This window comes from Lissotriton helveticus, chromosome 4_1 (assembly GCF_964261635.1).
Source record: "Lissotriton helveticus chromosome 4_1, aLisHel1.1, whole genome shotgun sequence".
Taxonomy (NCBI): domain Eukaryota; kingdom Metazoa; phylum Chordata; class Amphibia; order Caudata; family Salamandridae; genus Lissotriton; species Lissotriton helveticus.
This window is the reverse complement of record NC_136063.1, coordinates 1,095,549,347-1,095,566,498: the sequence shown is the minus strand read 5'-3', so window position 1 is coordinate 1,095,566,498 and position 17,152 is coordinate 1,095,549,347. Positions and strand designations below refer to the sequence as shown.

Genomic DNA, 17,152 nt, shown 5'->3' with positions numbered 1-17,152 from the left:
GCAGCGTTCAAAGCACATCAGCGTGCATAAACACGAAAATGTTTTTATCTACCACGTACTTGACTTATCTCTCTGAGATGCATTCCCTTGTGTTTCGGCAATGGTAGTCTGTTCATTACATAGATCGCCCGAGGGCGGTAGTACAGACCGCGCGTAGGAAAGGGTCAAAAGCCAGGGGTATAGGAGTATGTAACAAGCGAGCCATTTAATTGAAATAAACTAAACGTGACAAACGGTTGCAGGTTCAGTGAAGGTTGATTTTATAATTGAAAGTATATAGGGTTGTCCGTATTCCTAGTGAGTACCCTTCCCCGTCCGCCATGTGCACAAAGACCGCATACATCCCCCATAACGTCAAGGCTAAGTAACTAGAACGTCATAAGGAGTTGCAAGTCGCTCCCATACTGGCGCCATTTTGGTCTAGGCCAGGCAGGTCCAGAGTATAGTTCAATGTCTCCAATAAGTAGCCGCAGGACCAGAATCCCTTTCGGCAGTTCTGGCTTCGTCATTACGAGCACTAGATAACAAGACATTCTGGGCAATACCACCCTTGACGCAGCCCTTTATTCTACAAGATGGTGTCTTTCAAAAGCCAGGGGTATAGGAGTATGTAACAAGCGAGGCATTTAATTGAAAAAAATAAACGTGACAAACGGTTGCAGGATCAGTGAAGGTTGATTTTTTAATTGAAAGTATAACAGGATCAGTTACAATAAAATCGTCCATACGCATACCATGGGCGAGTATCATGGGTAACATTACTTTGAAGCTTTATTAATACAATAATCAATAATGAAAAATCGACATCAATAGGGTTGTCCGTATTCGCAGTCAGTACCCTTTCCCGCCCGCAATGTGCACAAAGACCGCATACATCCCCCATAACGTCAAGGCTAAGTAACTAGAACGTCATAAGGAGTTGCAATTCGCTCCCATACTGGCGCCATTTTGGTCGAGGCCAGGCAGGTCCAGAGTATAGTTCAATGTGTCCAATAAGTAGCGGCAGGACCAGAATCCCTTTCGGCAGTTCTGGCTTCATCATTACGAGCACTAGAAAACAAGACATTCTGGGCAATACCACCCTTGACGCAGCCCTTTATGTTACAAGATGGTGTCTTTCAAAAGCCAGGGGTATAGGAGTATGTAACAAGCGAGCCATTTAATTGAAAAAACTAAACGTGACAAACGGTTGCAGGATCAGTGAAGGTTGATTTTATAATTGAAAGTATAACAGGATTAGTTACAATAAAATCGTCTATACGCACACCATGGGCGAGTATTATGGGTAACATTACTTCGAAACTTTAATAATACAATAATCAATAATGAAAAACCGACATCAATAGGGTTGTCCGTATGCCCAGTCAGTACCCTTCCCCGCCCGCCATGTGCACAAAGACCGCATACATCCCCCATAACGTCAAGGCTAAGTAACTAGAACGTCATAAGGAGTTGCAAGTCGCTCCCATACTGGCGCCATTTTGGTCGAGGTCAGGCAGGTCCAGAGTATAGTTCAATGTCTCTAATAAGTAGCGGCAGGACCAGAATCCCTTTTGGCAGTTCTGGCTTCGTCATTACGAGCACTAGAAAACAAGACATTCTGGGCAATACCACCCTTGACGCAGTCCTTTATGCTACAAGATGGTGTCTTCCATTCAGAAAATATTGTTGGCAGCATTTTGAAAGGAAAGATAAACGCCGTTCTCCTAGTGAGTCTCACATTGTTACATTTATGAAGAATGTTAAAGAGTAGTATGTTGAAAATCTGAAGCCATTGTTCTACAAACTCTCAACCAGCCTTGGATGGAAAAATCCTGAAGAATGTACAAACTGAAAACCAGTTTTTGTCTGCATAGCATCAGCAGCAACACTTGAGTCAGCTTTGTGTGAAGCCGCCATCTTGATCCAATCAATACCGTCCCCCTGCACACATTCAGGCCGCATTGCGAGGGCACCGCAGGACGTGTCTTCAGCTCAAACGGATTGTGAGACAAGGTCCAGAATGGAAGAGTCACCAAAAGGCTAAAAGTCCCGCCGGACCCCGGGAGCCGCCCGCCTATATCGGGGGCGATCTCAGGCCACACCACGGCAACAAGACTTGGGGAGGGGGCAGGAGCCAAGTGCCCCGTCCCAGTCCGCGCCACCACACCGCCCCTCGGGGGCCTCCGTCAAGCGGCTCGGGGAGGCACCGCAGGCAGCGGTTCTTCAGATCAGTGGCTCTCACCGGCAAGGCTCCCCTCCGTCAGCAGCGATCGTTGGCGCTGTGGTTGCGGCCGGAGGCCCCGCCTAGTCAACGCCCCGGCCTCTCCATCTCGTAGGCCGCAGAGTAGTCGGGGAGAAAAGAAGAGTCACCAAAAGGCTAAAAGTTCCGCCGGACCCCGGGAGCCGGCCGCCTATGTCGGGGGCGATCTCAGGCCACACCAGGGCAACAAGACTTGGGGAGGGGGCAGGAGCCAAGCGCCCCTCCGAGTCCGCGCCACCACACCGCCCCTCGGGGGCCCTGAAGAATGTACAAACTGAAAACCAGTTTTTGTTTGCATAGCATCAGCTGCAACACTTGAGTCAGCTTTGTGTGAAGCCGCCATCTTGATCCAATCAATACCGTCCCCCTGCACACATTCAGGGACCAGGCCGCATTGCGAGGGCACCGCAGGACGTGTCTTCAGCTCAAACGGATTGTGGGACAAGGTCCAGAATGGAAGAGTCACCAAAAGGCTAAAAGTCCCGCCGGACCCCGGGAGCCGCCCGCCTATGTTGGGGGCGATCTCAGGCCACACCAGGGCAACAAGACTTGGGGAGGGGGCAGGAGCCAAGTGCCCCATCCCAGTCCGCGCCACCACACCGCCCCTCGGGGGCCTCCGTCAAGCGGTTCAGGGAGGCACCGCAGGCAGCGGTTCTTCAGATCAGTGGCTCTCACCGGCAAGGCTCCCCTCCGTCAGCAGCGATCATTGGCGCTGTGGTTGCGGCCGGAGGCCCCGCCTAGTCAACACCCCGGCCTCTCCATCTCGTAGGTCGCAGAGTAGTCGGGGAGAAAAGAAGAGTCACCAAAAGGCTAAAAGTCCCGCCGGACCCCGGGAGCCGGCCGTCTATGTCGGGGGCGATCTCAGGCCACACCAGGGCAACAAGACTTGGGGAGGGGGCAGGAGCCAAGCGCCCCCTCCCAGTCCGCGCCACCACACCGCCCCTCGGGGGCCTCCGTCAAGCGGCTCATGGAGGCACCGCAGGCAGCGGTTCTTCAGATCAGTGGCTCTCACCGGCAAGGCTCCTCTCCGTCAGCAGCGATCGTTGGCGCTGTGGTTGCGGCCGGAGGCCCCGCCTAGTCAACCCCCCGGCCTCTCCATGTCGTAGGCCGCAAGAGTGGGCGCAACTCAGCTGGCCGAGCGAGACTTGGGGAGGGGGCAGGAGCCAAGCGCCTCCTCCCAGTCCGCGCCACCACACCGCCCCTCGGGGGCCTCCGTCAAGCGGTTCTGTGAGGCACCGCAGGCAGCGGTTCTTCAGATCACAACAGAGTCTCATGCTCGATCGATTGAGCTGGCCGAATCAGGCAACAAGAAGGTGGGGGGGGGCCACCTCTTGCTCAACCACCACCTGAGGAGGTGGTACTCTCTTCCTAGGAGGTGGTGGTGATGGGGATGCACCAGCTGAACCTACACCACTTGCCATTGCTAAGTGATGAAAAAAGGTCTTCTTCTCACAAAGATGAAAGTCAGAGTGAGGAAACAAGGAGGGGTTTTCATCATTTGGGACAAAAAATAGTTCTAAACCAATGAAAACTGTTATTTTTAGGTCACATGACCTAGCCTTACATCATTAGGAAACCAAAAGTGAAATGAACCAATGAAAATTTTTATTAACAAGTCACATGACCTGTTATGCTTACGTTACGCGCTCCGCGCTGCGCCCCGGATCGCTTCCGGGAAGCTGCGCTTCGCGCATCGCTTCGCGCATCGGGTGCGCTAACGCGGCGCGTCATATGACGAATTACGCGACAACGCGATACTACAGTGTTTCTGGATGTTTCAGACTGAAGCTGGCGTCAGCATGAGAGCACCCCGTGGCTACGTCGTGGCCATTCCGCGAGCAATCATGGCAGTCGCTCCCCACCGGAAGTCTGCGGGAGTCGGGGGCCCCGGTGACTCTTGTAGAATCTTCAAGGCTGAGGGGACGCTTTTGGGAATGGGGCCCACGCCCTAGCAGTCAAGTGTCCGAGTTCCAGGGTTGCCCAGAGCCATCCTTGCAGGCCAGGCCCAAGTCTGTGGAGCCGACCGCCATTTCGTGAGCTCCGTGGCAGCCGCCTGTCGCTGTACAGCAAGAGTGGGTGCAATTCAGCCAGATGGCGGGTGAGACGATGTAATAGCAAGAGCAGGCGCAACTCAGCTGGCCGAGTGAAGCGCTGGGGTGCAGCTGAGAAACCTCCAACTGGGGAGGTGGGGGAGGCTCGTTCGCGCCGCCTCTCCCTTCCAGTGCACCCCACGCCGTCTCCTGGCGCAGGTATATGTGATGGTCGGACCAGGGCACCGCAGGACGTGTCTTCAGGTCAAACGGATTGTGGGACAAGGTCCAGAATGGAAGAGTCACCAAAAGGCTAAAAGTTCCGCCGGACCCCGGGAGCCGGCCGCCTATGTCGAGTGAAGCGCTGGGGTGCAGCTGAGAAACCTCCACCTGGGGAGGTGGGGGAGGCTCGTTCGCGCCGCCTCTCCCTTCCAGTGCACTCCACGCCGTCTCCTGGCGCAGGTATATGTGATGGTCGGACCAGGGCACCGCAGGACGTGTCTTCAGGTCAAACGGATTGTGGGACAAGGTCCAGAATGGAAGAGTCACCAAAAGGCTAAAAGTTCTGCCGGACCCCGGGAGCCGGCCGCCTATGTCGGGGGCGATCTCAGGCCACACCAGGGCAACAAGACTTGGGGAGGGGGCAGGAGCCAAGCGCCCCCTCCGAGTCCGCGCCACCACACCGCCCCTCGGGGGCCTCCGTCAAGCGGCTCGGGGAGGCACCGCAGGCAGCGGTTCTTCAGATCAGTGGTCTCACCGGCAAGGCTCCCCTCCGTCAGCAGCGATCGTTGGCGCTGTGGTTGCGGCCGGAGGCCCCGCCTAGTCAACGCCCCGGCCTCTCCATCTCGTAGGCCGCAGAGTAGTCGGGGAGAAATCCCAGGAACGGCGGCATGCATTTGGATCGATGTTGCAGCAGGCTGCCATGTAAATAGTTATTTAATAAAACGTTTTACCCTGTTACTTTGCTGGTGTGTTGTATATATTTTTAATATTTGCATAGGGTTTGTCGTTATTTTGGGCGGGGTGGGCGGCGGAGCCGAGCTGTCTTGCAGCCATCATGGCGTCGAGCTCGGTTCCTCTCACTAGTTTCATATTTCTCATGAGGGGTTGTTCCTACTGTTTCTATTTTAGCGAGGTCAAAAAGAGATCCCATTAGTGGCCTACTGATTTTGCTTGATTCCTTTTCTTTTTTTCTAACGATTTTTCACTATCTGCAAAGACTAAACAGAGTATTGCGACTCTGTGCTTGTTTGTAAATAGAGAATGAACCAAAGAGAACCAATTCCAAAACAGTAAATGCTTGGATAACAATCAATCAAATGGAGAGGGAAGCAGGCACGACGGATTACCCTACCCTTCACTATCTGCAAAGAGAGAATACTCCTAAAAGAAAAGAGGGGGGGCAGCGTTCAAAGCACATCAGCGTGCATAAACACGAAAATGTTTTTACCTACCACGTACTTGACATTTTAAAGCTTTTGATATTTGCTAATAAAAAACCATTGAAATTCACTGAAAAAACCATAGGTTATAGACCAAATATAGTTAGGAATTAGCATTTACAAAACCTTGAAAATTCACTGAAAAAACCATGGGTTATAGACCATATATAGTTAGGAATTAGCATTTATAAAACCTTCTTTTACTCTCACAAAACCATTGAAATTCCATATATAGTTAGTTGCACTCACTATATATCGCGCACCCGCAATCCACTGCTGATCATGTCACATATTACATCATTCATGACATGGTCAGTGACATCACTGATGACATCACTGATGACATCTCAAATGACATCACTGATGACATCACTGATGACATCTCAAATGACATCACTGATGACATCTCAAATGACATCACTGATAACATCTCAAATGACATCACTGATGACATCACTGATGACATCTCATTTGACATCAATGGTCACATCACTGATGATATCATTCATGTGACAATACAATGCATCTCCTCACACTTTAATATAACCTCTGTTACACCCAGTGTTAAATACAGAATATAATTTTTTAAACCATTGACACACCAATACTAGTTACTACATACACACTCACTGATTCCTATGTCTACACACACATTCACTCATTCACCCATACAATCATTCATACATACAATCACTCATCTTTACAACACTATCATATGCACTCATACACCTATACAGACACTCACACTCTGCCACTCATCCATGGAGTTACTCACACACATAGTCAGTCCTGTAAAGAATCAATCACACTTCCATTTTCTAATCTATACAGTTAAACATAGAGTACCTTACATTTTCAAATATATACTAACACATTCTTACTCTCTTATACAATCATTGATACAAGAACACATTGATCTGCACAGAGTCACACATCTCCCAGCCAGCCACACACACACTCAGTCTCCCATACAAATACTTGGACAATCAATCAATAACCCATATAGTTACTCATATAGCTACTGATCAACACATGCAGCAGTTTACAGAACAACAGACATAATGATGCACAAATTAAGACAGTTTAGTCACTAACCCATGCACTCAGTGAGACACATTTAATCACTCACTCATACAGTCAGTCACGCACCTACTAAATCTTTTATTTAGACACTTCTACATCTACTCATTTTTCAATATGTAAAACATACTTAAACTTTACAGAAACACACAGTCACTGGATGATGTCATCAGTGATGTCATTTGAGATGTCATCAGTGATGTCATCAGTGATGTCATTTGAGATGTCATCAGTGATGTCACTGACCATGTCATGAATGATGTAATATGTGACATGATCAGCAGTGGATTGCGGGTGCGCGATATATAGTTAGTGCAACTAACTATATATGGAATTTCAATGGTTTTGTGTGAGTAAAATAAGGTTTTGTAAATGCTAATTCCTAACTATATATGGTCTATAACCCATGGTTTTTTCAGTGAATATATATATATATATATATATATATATATATATATATATATATATATATATATGTATATATATATATATATATATATATATATATATATATATATCAATCTGCCTTGAAGACTGAGTGGATGTATAAGTGTGCGAATGGAGGATTTAGTACCAATGTGTTTGACCGTCTAAGTGAGGAATTTTAAGTGTCTCACTAAATATATGGGATAGTGATTAAACTGTATAAATACCTGTATCACTCTATCTCATGTTGTGTACACTACTACATAAGTTGGTTACTACCTATGTGAAAGTCTACATTAGTTATTAATTATTTAAATGAGTATTTGTATGGGATAGTGAATGAATGTGTGTGTGGTTGGGTGGGACGTGTGTGACTGTGGAAAGATGTGCAAATAGTTGATTTAGTAAGTATATGAGGTTAAGACTGTATGTAGAACCAGTGGTTTGGGTGAGTGAATCTCTTTATGAGTGTGGTGATGAGTAAATATATTTCTCAATGATATATTTCCAACAAACTAAAAATATAAAAGGCAGTGTATGTGACAGTTATTGTATATAAATAAGTATACATAATACTCAGTGATTAAATGAGTGATGTATGTATAACTGTATACTTGTAATACTGATTTTATAACACACTGAGTATGAGTTACTATCTATATGAATAAATAAAGTGGTGTTTGTATAAGTGTATAGCTAAGTAAATATAAGTATGATAAATTGTTTGCATAAGTGATTAGGATATCTTCATAAAGGAATAGGATATGTGCTGGTGTGTAATGTTGATGTAGGTATATAAGTATATTTAATAGTGTTCTATTGATCTTTGTTAGCATATATAGTTAAGTGTTTAGATGTGTGTGTAGATGTAGGAATCACTGAGTGGGTTTTAAAAAAAAACTTGTTCTGGTGTGTCAATGTTTCAAATATGGTACTTCATATTTTATAATGTGTGTTAAAAGATTATGCTACTGTATGAACAGGTGTAACAGCTTTTCACATGGATGATGTAATCAGTGATGTCATTTGAGATGTCATCGGTGATGTCACTGACCATTTCATGAATGATGTAATATGTGATATCATCAGCAGTGAATTGCAGACACGCGAGTTATAGAAGTTCAATGGTTTTATACGAGTGAAATGTCCAGCTAACTATAACACCCCTGAAACCTATGGTTTTTCAGTGAATTTCTAAGGTTTTTTTAAATGCTAATTCCTAACTATAACTTATCTGAAACCTATGGTTTTTTCAGTGAATTTCAAAGTTTTTTTAAAAATTTTAAATCCTAACTATAACATGTCTGAAACCTATGTTTTTTTCAGTGAATTTCAAAGGTTTTTTAAATGCTAATTCCTAAATATAACATGTCTGAAACCTACGTTTTTTTCAATGAATTTCAAAGATTTTTTAAATGCCAATTTGTAAATATTTTTATTGTTTTTTTTATATTTTTTAACTACATTTTTTTAATCTTTTTCTTTTAGATATTATTTTTTATATTACATTACATGTTTTTTAAAAATAATTTTATTTTACATAAAAATATTTTCCTTTCATTATTTTTTTTTTATTTTTTTTTATTTTTAAAGTTTTTTTATTATTCTTAACATGCACATTGTATTACACATCATACTTTTATGCATTTTGCAAAATTACATCAAATATTTTTACATATCTCTGGTTTGAAGTTTTCAAGACAGTATAAACACTATAAAGGTATCATAAAGCACCATTTAAGATTCGTTATTCTTTCACATTATCTTATAATGCCATCCTTTCTTTCCATTTGGTTATTGGTTCCCAAATTTTCAACCCAAGTCTCCTTCCCTTTTTCCCCCTCCGTGCATATATAGCTTTCTCAAGGTTGTAGCTGGCTAATAAGTTTGCCAACCAAACTTGCATTCCAGGGAGTATCTTGTCTAACCATACTCTTGCTATTGTCAATCTCAAAACTGCAGTAGCTATAAACATAAATTATTTCTGTTCAAATCCATCTTGATTATCTATCCCAAACAATATCATCCTAGGTGTCAGTTTAATTCCTATATCAAGAGTATTACTAAGAAAATCTTCTACGCTTTTAATCAAGGTGTAAAGCTGAGGGCAGGTAGCAAACATATGAATAATATCTGCATCTCCTGCATTGCAGCGTGGACATGTAGTGCCAGTGGTGCCTCCCCATTTAGCTATTCTGGCGGGGGTATGATACAGCGAAAATAACGTCTTATAATGCTGCGATTGCAGGGGACCCGAACACAAAATATTACATCCCAGATCCAAGGATTCTTGAAAACTTCCGGGCTCCCCACCCAATTTTCCAGCCCATTTGTTGCTAACTTTCTCCAAGTCATCCATCTTCCCTTTTGCTAAACTTGCATAAAAAGATCTAATTGTACAGTCCCCTCCTACTTTTATCTTTTCCATTACTTCATTACTATTAAACCCCAACCTACCACCTTGCTTATGACAAAGGAAACTCCTTACTTGAAGGTATTTAAAGAAGTCCTTCCTCTCAATCCCATACTTCACAGTAAGGTCTGCAAACTGGACTATCCCATCCCCAAATGCCAATTTGTAAATATTTTTATTGTTTTTTTTATATTTTTTAACTACATTTTTTTAATCTTTTTCTTTTAGATATTATTTTTTATATTACATTACATGTTTTTTAAAAATAATTTTATTTTACATAAAAATATTTTCCTTTCATTATTTTATATTGTTTATAATATACGTAAATTATTTTTATTAGTTTTTTTCCTTTTTTTTGCAGTTGCGCACTCTACGAACACCCTACTCATTTACTGCGTGAAACGTGTCCGCCATTTTAGGGTCGCTGTTTAGGATCCGCGAAGGGTGTGCGACGGGTCCAACTTTTTCCACGCGGTTGCTATGCGACTTGCGCGCGATGCCTTGCGCATACGCGAGATGTACGTATAACGCGACGTGATGGATGCGCAGTAGCGCGTGACGTTATATACATAACAGACGCGGTGTGTGCGCGACTTCTGTGATTTTTTCAATGATAAGAAACTTATTTATATATATTTAATATAAATATTAAGACAAAAGATTATCTGAGGTTATTATGTTAATAATTTTCTTTAACTTTCTTAAAAAGTACATCACTGTTATCCTATGGGTAGAAATTCACTTAGCAGGTAAATAGTGTTATCGTTACCTTTTCTTACTCAGTGGTGGATCCTGGATACATCACTGCTGCATCTCCTCGAAACAGTTCTCCCTTGTGATCTCTGACCTGATTCAGTCTCTTCTCTGTCTCATTTTAAAGCCCTTCTGGACCGTACTGTAGGCCTGGGCCAGCGGGCAGCGCTGCCCTACAGACACCTGTTGAGCGCCGTGCTTCGTGAGGGGTGCATCAGCCTGAGTGCGCACGTGCAAATAGGCAATGTTGCTGTGCATAATGATGTGATCTCTGACCTCCTTCAGTCACATCAATGTCTCATTTTAAGGACCTGCTGGACCATACTATAGGCCTGTGCCAGCGGGCAGCGCTGCCCTACAGACACGTGGCATTGGCTTTTAGGGCACTGTAGTAAGCTTGTTACTAAAGTGTACATGCGCACAGCCTTCCACCACTATATTACACTCGCACATTATGCTTCTACCATACGCTCTGTTCCAGTCTATGTGAACCTTCGTATAACGTATTATCATTATTTAACCTTGTGAATTCTCATGCACTCTAACTCCTCTTTGAACCATGATTACCACTAACAGTTGGTAGATCATACTTCAAAAACGAAGGATGCACTCAACTCCTGTTTTCTATCAAGCTTGAAATGAACTTTCATTTACATCCAGACGTTTCCACCATTAAATTATTTCTCCCTTTTCAGACACTGAATTGATTGGCTCAAGATGGGCGGAGCGGGAGCACACCCCGCGATGATGCCCTGGGCATTCTGGCGCTTTCCATCGTGGAATCAAGACACTGTCCCCAACTAGAGACCTGCTCTCCTACTGTACAAACGTAACCCGGACTCGGAGCTTGCACCAACACTTCGTGGGACACACCGGTGGTGGCAGGTGAGCAGTGAAACCTCGGTGTGCAGGACCTACAATTGAGCACAGTGCCGGGTAAGGGGCTCGGGTGCAGCACCCTGGGTGCAAAGGTGGATCTAAGCAATTTTACCATAGCTAATAATGTAGGCATATTATCAAGCCCCTTATCGCCGCTTTAGCGGCAGTTTCCTGCCACTAAAGTGGCGATAATTTCATTGCCGTTCCTTGATAATATGGCCCCTAATCTCTGGCCTCATATGTTTCATTTTAAGGACTTGATGGACCACACTCTTTCTCGCGGACCCCAGCGTCCTAGACAAACGGGTGACGGGAGGGTAAACACTAAGGGCTGGGTGCAGTAGGCCAATGCTCTGTCTCTTCCTCCCTCTCTTCTTTTGACTCTCTCTCCCCTTCTCCCTTCCACCCACTCCCCCTTCGCCCCATTCCCACTATCATCCTTTCATTTGGACTACCTTTCTTTACCTCTTCCACACAGCACACATACTTATGTTTCATTTTTGTCTTGCAGGTTTTCTACGCTGCTTCCACTGGAGTCCAACCCACGTTTTTTATATTATACTGTTTGTTCTAATAAACTTACGTTTCTATTTATTTGTGTTTTAATAAAAGTTACTTTTTTTCAAATAAATAACTGAGTGTATAGGTCTTCTTTTTCTGACAACACTTGCCTATAGTTTATTGTGAAAATCATCTATTTATAGGAGATTATGAGGGCGAACTTTTCTAATATTACAGTGCACCTACCAAACATAATCTAACTGACTATTACACAAATGAAGCCTGGGTAATTCTACAACTGCAAGAGTTCTATGAGTATATCACTTTATAACACCATGAGTACTGCCCGTGTGATTACAGAACCAATAAGGCACTTTCTAGGACCACTGAGGCATCAGGGAACTGCTGAGGCCCACCCTGCATATTTAAGTAAAGCCCCGGAGTGTGGCGATCCCTGGACTTCAGTTGGCCTCGAACCCCCTGAACAACTAGTAAACAGTACCTGGGAAGGTGGCGGTCCCCTAGGCTGCGAATTGTCTCTGTGCCATTCCACGCCTAATTTACATGTGACATTAAGATCCCCAGTCCTACAGAGACCCCGCAATAGAATAATTGGATTGGCCACGGAACATTACCCATCAGGCGCCTCATTTAAATAAATGGGTGAGACCCCGCTTTTTTGTGTGTTTTTTTCTATTTTTACCATCCGCATCCCCTCTAATAAAGCAATACGAGGTTTTCCTCCTCTCGCTTCAAGTAGTCAAACAAGGATTGGCTATCACAGGGTGGAAGCCATGCACCCGCCCTCAAATAGCAAACACAAATGTCCCGCGAGTGCACACCCCGGGACATTGTATGAGCTGCGCTTGAGAGGTCGCCCCCCCTAGGGCCATGATGCTTTTGTTAGTATAAACGCATACTAACACTACTTACACACGTGTAGTACAGCGACCAGAATGTAGTGAAGAAGCAGAGGAAGTGCAAACTCTAAGAATATAAATCCTACCAGAAGTTGGATGACATAGTTCAATGAGCCGACGACCTTGGCATGAGTAGAAACAGCTACACAAAGAAAATGGGCCTTCAGGACAACGCAAGCAATTTTGAAATATTGGCCTTCTATTTACCTTCTCCCACTCGTCGCCAAATTTATGTAGTGAAGAGGCAGACAGCAGTGGATCCAATAAATAGATTTATTACAGGAAAACAAGACACCTGAAAGAGCCACCAACAGGAGCAGACAGCAAGGCAACCGTCTTTTCCAGCACCGTGTACAAACTCTGCAAGGTTCCCCTCATGACAGCCCTACATTCTAACATTACATACTTAGATTCTAGTGGAATTACATACTAACATTCTACTATGACTTACATTGGAATACTACACAGAGCACATGACTTTACAGCAATGAGCTCAAGGTTTCATCCACGAGTCTTGACACCGGTAGGGGTGACTAGTTTGCTTCCCAATTCCTGTATTGTATAAACGCAAACAAACACTACTTCCACAGGTATGCTACAGCGCCCAGACCACATCACTTTACAGCAATGAGCTCATAATTTAGGCTCACGGTGTAATCCCAGAGTCTTCAAACCAGTATGGGTGAGTAGTTCACTTCCCACTCCCTATATACTATAAACGCATACTAACACTACTTACACACTTATACTACAGCGGCTAGTATCCTACAGCGCCCAGAGCCAATCAATTTACACCAATCAGCTTGGTTTGATCCCCGACTCTTCACACCGTTAGGTGTGAGTTCTTTGCTTCTCACTTCCGGTATAGTATAAACGCACGGTACCGGTCAGTAGTTCGCTTCCCACTCCCTGTATGACATAAACACCTACTAACACTACTTGCACATGTATACTACAGCGCCCAGAGTCCATCCCTTTACAGCAACTACCTCGGTTTCATCCCCAACTCTTCCCACCGGTAGGCGTGAGTACGTCGCTTCCCACTTCCGGTATACTATAAACACACAGTAGCGGTCAGTAGTTCGATTCCCACTCCCTGCATGATATAAACGCCTACTAACACTACTTGCACATGTATACTACAGCACCCAGAGCCCATCCCTTTACAGCAATCACCTCGGTTTCATCCCCACATCTTCACACCGGTAGGCGTGAGTAATTCGCTTCCCGCTTCCGGCATAGAATAAACGCACAATAGCAGTCAGTAGTTCGCTTCCCACTCCCTGTATGGTATAAACGCCTACTAACACTACTTGCACACTAATGCTAAAAAGACCAGACCGCATCACTTTACAGAAATAACCTCACGGTTTAGGCTCTTGGTTTCATACCCGAGTGTAGCACCATATCATATCAGCACCATGTAACTCTGAGAACACCGCACTTTCAGACCGGTAACAGTGACTACTTCGCTTCGCACTCCCGGACAGAGGTTACAGTGCTCCTACCCTCCTTTCCAACTTTTTTTGCCCTTTTTCTCCTTACTCGCATCAATGGAATCACAAAATGGCGGCCAACACTTCCTAGTTGCAACCGCTCGCAGCACTCGCAGCCAATAGGCAGCAAGCTCCTGCTTGTAACGCCTCAGCCAATCAGATGGCAGAATTCCCAAATATCAACATCTGCAAATTTCGATATTTCTCAAAAACTACGGAACGGATTTACACCAAATAAACAAACGCGTGCTTTCTAGACCAAAGCCCTTCTCCCTACCAAATTTGGGGTAATTCCGTTCACCCGTATCGGTAGCCTTGTCTAAAGTTTCCTATGGAAATTAACATGGAGAAAACACGTTTTGGGACCCCTTTTTATCTCGGCCCCCCTTGATGAATCACCGCCACACTTTCAACATAGGAGCTGATATAAACAAAGAATTTGTTTTTAAAAATTCATGAAGATTCATCAAACGACGCCAAAGTTATAAGCAAAACAAAAAATGCTCTTCCTATGGCAACTCGGTCCTAACTATAACTGCCTACTGGCAACACTAGGAAGTGTTGGCAGACATTTTGTGATTCCGTTGAAGCGAGTAAGGGAAAAGAAGGCCGAGAAAAGTAGGAAAGAGGAGGGTAGGAGCGCTGTGAGCTCTGTAGGGTGCTTATGGTCTGCTATATAGGGAGTATGAAGCGAAGTATTTACCCCTACTGGTTTGAAAGTGCTGTTTTGCCCAGAGTGAGATGGTGCTGAGGTGAGGTGCCGGTACACTCGGGGATGAAAGCATGCTCCTAAACCTTGAGCTGAGTGCTGTAAACTGATGTGCTGAAGTATTTATCCCTACCGGTGTGAAAGTGCTGTTTTGCCCAGAGTGGGATGGTGCTGAGGTGAGGTGCTGGTACACTCGGAGATGAAAGCATGCTCCTAAACCTTGAGCTGAGTGCTGTAAACTGAACTACTGAAGTATTTATCCCTACCGGTGTGAAAGTGCTGTTTTGCCCAGAGTGAGATGGTGCTGAGGTGAGGTGCCGGTACACTCGGGGATGAAATCGTGCGCCTAAACCTTGAGCTGAGTGCTGTAAACTGATGTGCTGAAGTATTTATCCCTACCGGTGTGAAAGTGCTGTTTTGCCCAGAGTGGGATGGTGCTGAGGTGAGGTGCTGGTACACTCGGGGATGAAAGCATGCTCCTAAACCTTGAGCTGAGTGCTGTAAACTGAAGTGCTGAAGTAATTATCCCTACCGGTGTGAAAGTGCTGTTTTGCCCAGAGTGAGATGGTGCTGAGGTGAGGTGCCGGTACATTCTGGGATGAAATCGTGCGCCTAAACTGTGAGCTGAGTGCTGTAAACTGATGTGCTCTGGGCGCTGTAGCATACATGCTGTAGGATAGCTGTGCAGGTGGTGTTAGTATGCGTTTAGAGTATAGCGGGAGTGGGAAGCAAACTACTCTCTGGTACCGGTCTGAAGACTCAGGGATGAAACCATGAGCCTAAGCAGTGATCTGATTGCTGTAAAGTGATGTGCTGTGGGCGCTGTAGGATACTGGCCGCTGTTGCATGCCTGTGTAAGTAGTGTTAGTATGCGTTTATACTATACAGGGAGGGGGAAGCGGAATACTCACCTCTACTTTCTGAAGACTCGAATGTAGTGTTTTAGCAAGCAGGAATAAAGAAATAATCATGAAGGATATAATGCAGAATGTTGCAATGCCACAGAAGAGAAATGGTGAAATCAGGTGTGTCTAAGAAAGTTGTTGTGTGTGATAAAGCGATGGAGTCTGAAAGATATATAAAAAGTGTCTTTATTTAAGTGCCATAAATGGGTCCACTGGTGCAATAGCTAAAACATTCAGCTGTGGCAAACTCCTAACACTTCTGCTGTATTCAAACGTAACTCCTTCATCAGTGAATTCCACATTACATGTTACAGTTCCATGTGACATAAACAATACCTATTAGACTTGAATGACTCGAAATTCTATAAGGAAAATAAAGGTAGGATACAATTACCAAATGTATCCTTTAAGAAAACAAACCAAAAAAAATTTGTAAAATGTAATCATCAAACTTCTTAGGTACCATGGTACTCCTTTTTTGTAACACAAAATTATCAACAGTAGAACAATCAGCAATCTTTTGTGCGGTATATTTAATGTGGTGCATTTCAGAATCGGTAATAGTTCTACCCACATCGGAACTTTGAGGAGGAACACAAAATTGTAGCACATTCGGTACCCTTCTCATCAAACCATACATTATTGTCTTCAGCTCTTTAAAAAAAAATTCTTGTGCAAAGAGCTAAGGCACTGAACTGAGGCAAACTCCAACCGCTTCTCTATTCAAACCGAAGCTCCTGCATCAGTGAATTCCACATTACATGTTACAGTTCCATGTGACTTAAACAATAGCTATTAGACATGAATGACTCAATTCTATAATGAAAATAAAGGTAAGATACGTTTACCACACTGTGCCAACCAGTTCCTAAACAATGTTGCGTTTTTTGATCTTGATCGCCAGCTCGTGAGCAGAGGCTGAGGATGAGTAAATTTGTGTGAAAGGGTTTCGTGGATAAGAGGCAGGCAGAGAGACGTGTGCACAAAGAATAGGCATGGTTTCAAAATGGATGTCGGGTTTAGGCTAATTGAGCAAGTAAATAGCGTATTTGCATAGGCCATACATCACCCATCTCTGGTTAGGCTGGAGACGTAAGGGGCAATAATGAAAACAGAGTTCAAATGCGTGAGCACATTGATCAACGGGGATTCAAAAATTTACTCAAAACTTTTGGCAGCTAGACATGCACCAAAAATAAATAAAGTAGTATCACATTATCAACATGGGTTTATACCAGGAAGGTCAACAACTGACCATATACAACGGGTAATCTCTCTATTTGATTATATGGAATCAACAGGAGACCCTATGGCGCTTATCCTGCTAGACGCAGAGAAGGCGTTTGATAGGGT

General features: G+C 44.4%; 1 long non-coding RNA gene across 1 annotated transcript in view; it reads left to right on the top strand.

Annotated features, from left to right (window-relative positions):
• Positions 1-11,899, top strand: part of LOC144827434 (uncharacterized) — a 103,623-nt gene extending 91,724 nt beyond the window's left edge. Inside the window, exons 3-4 of the long non-coding RNA XR_013610185.1 lie at positions 11,085-11,274; positions 11,780-11,899. This is a non-coding gene — a long non-coding RNA (uncharacterized LOC144827434). The remainder of the gene's footprint in view (positions 1-11,084; positions 11,275-11,779) is intronic.
• Positions 11,900-17,152: the final 5,253 nt, after the last annotated feature.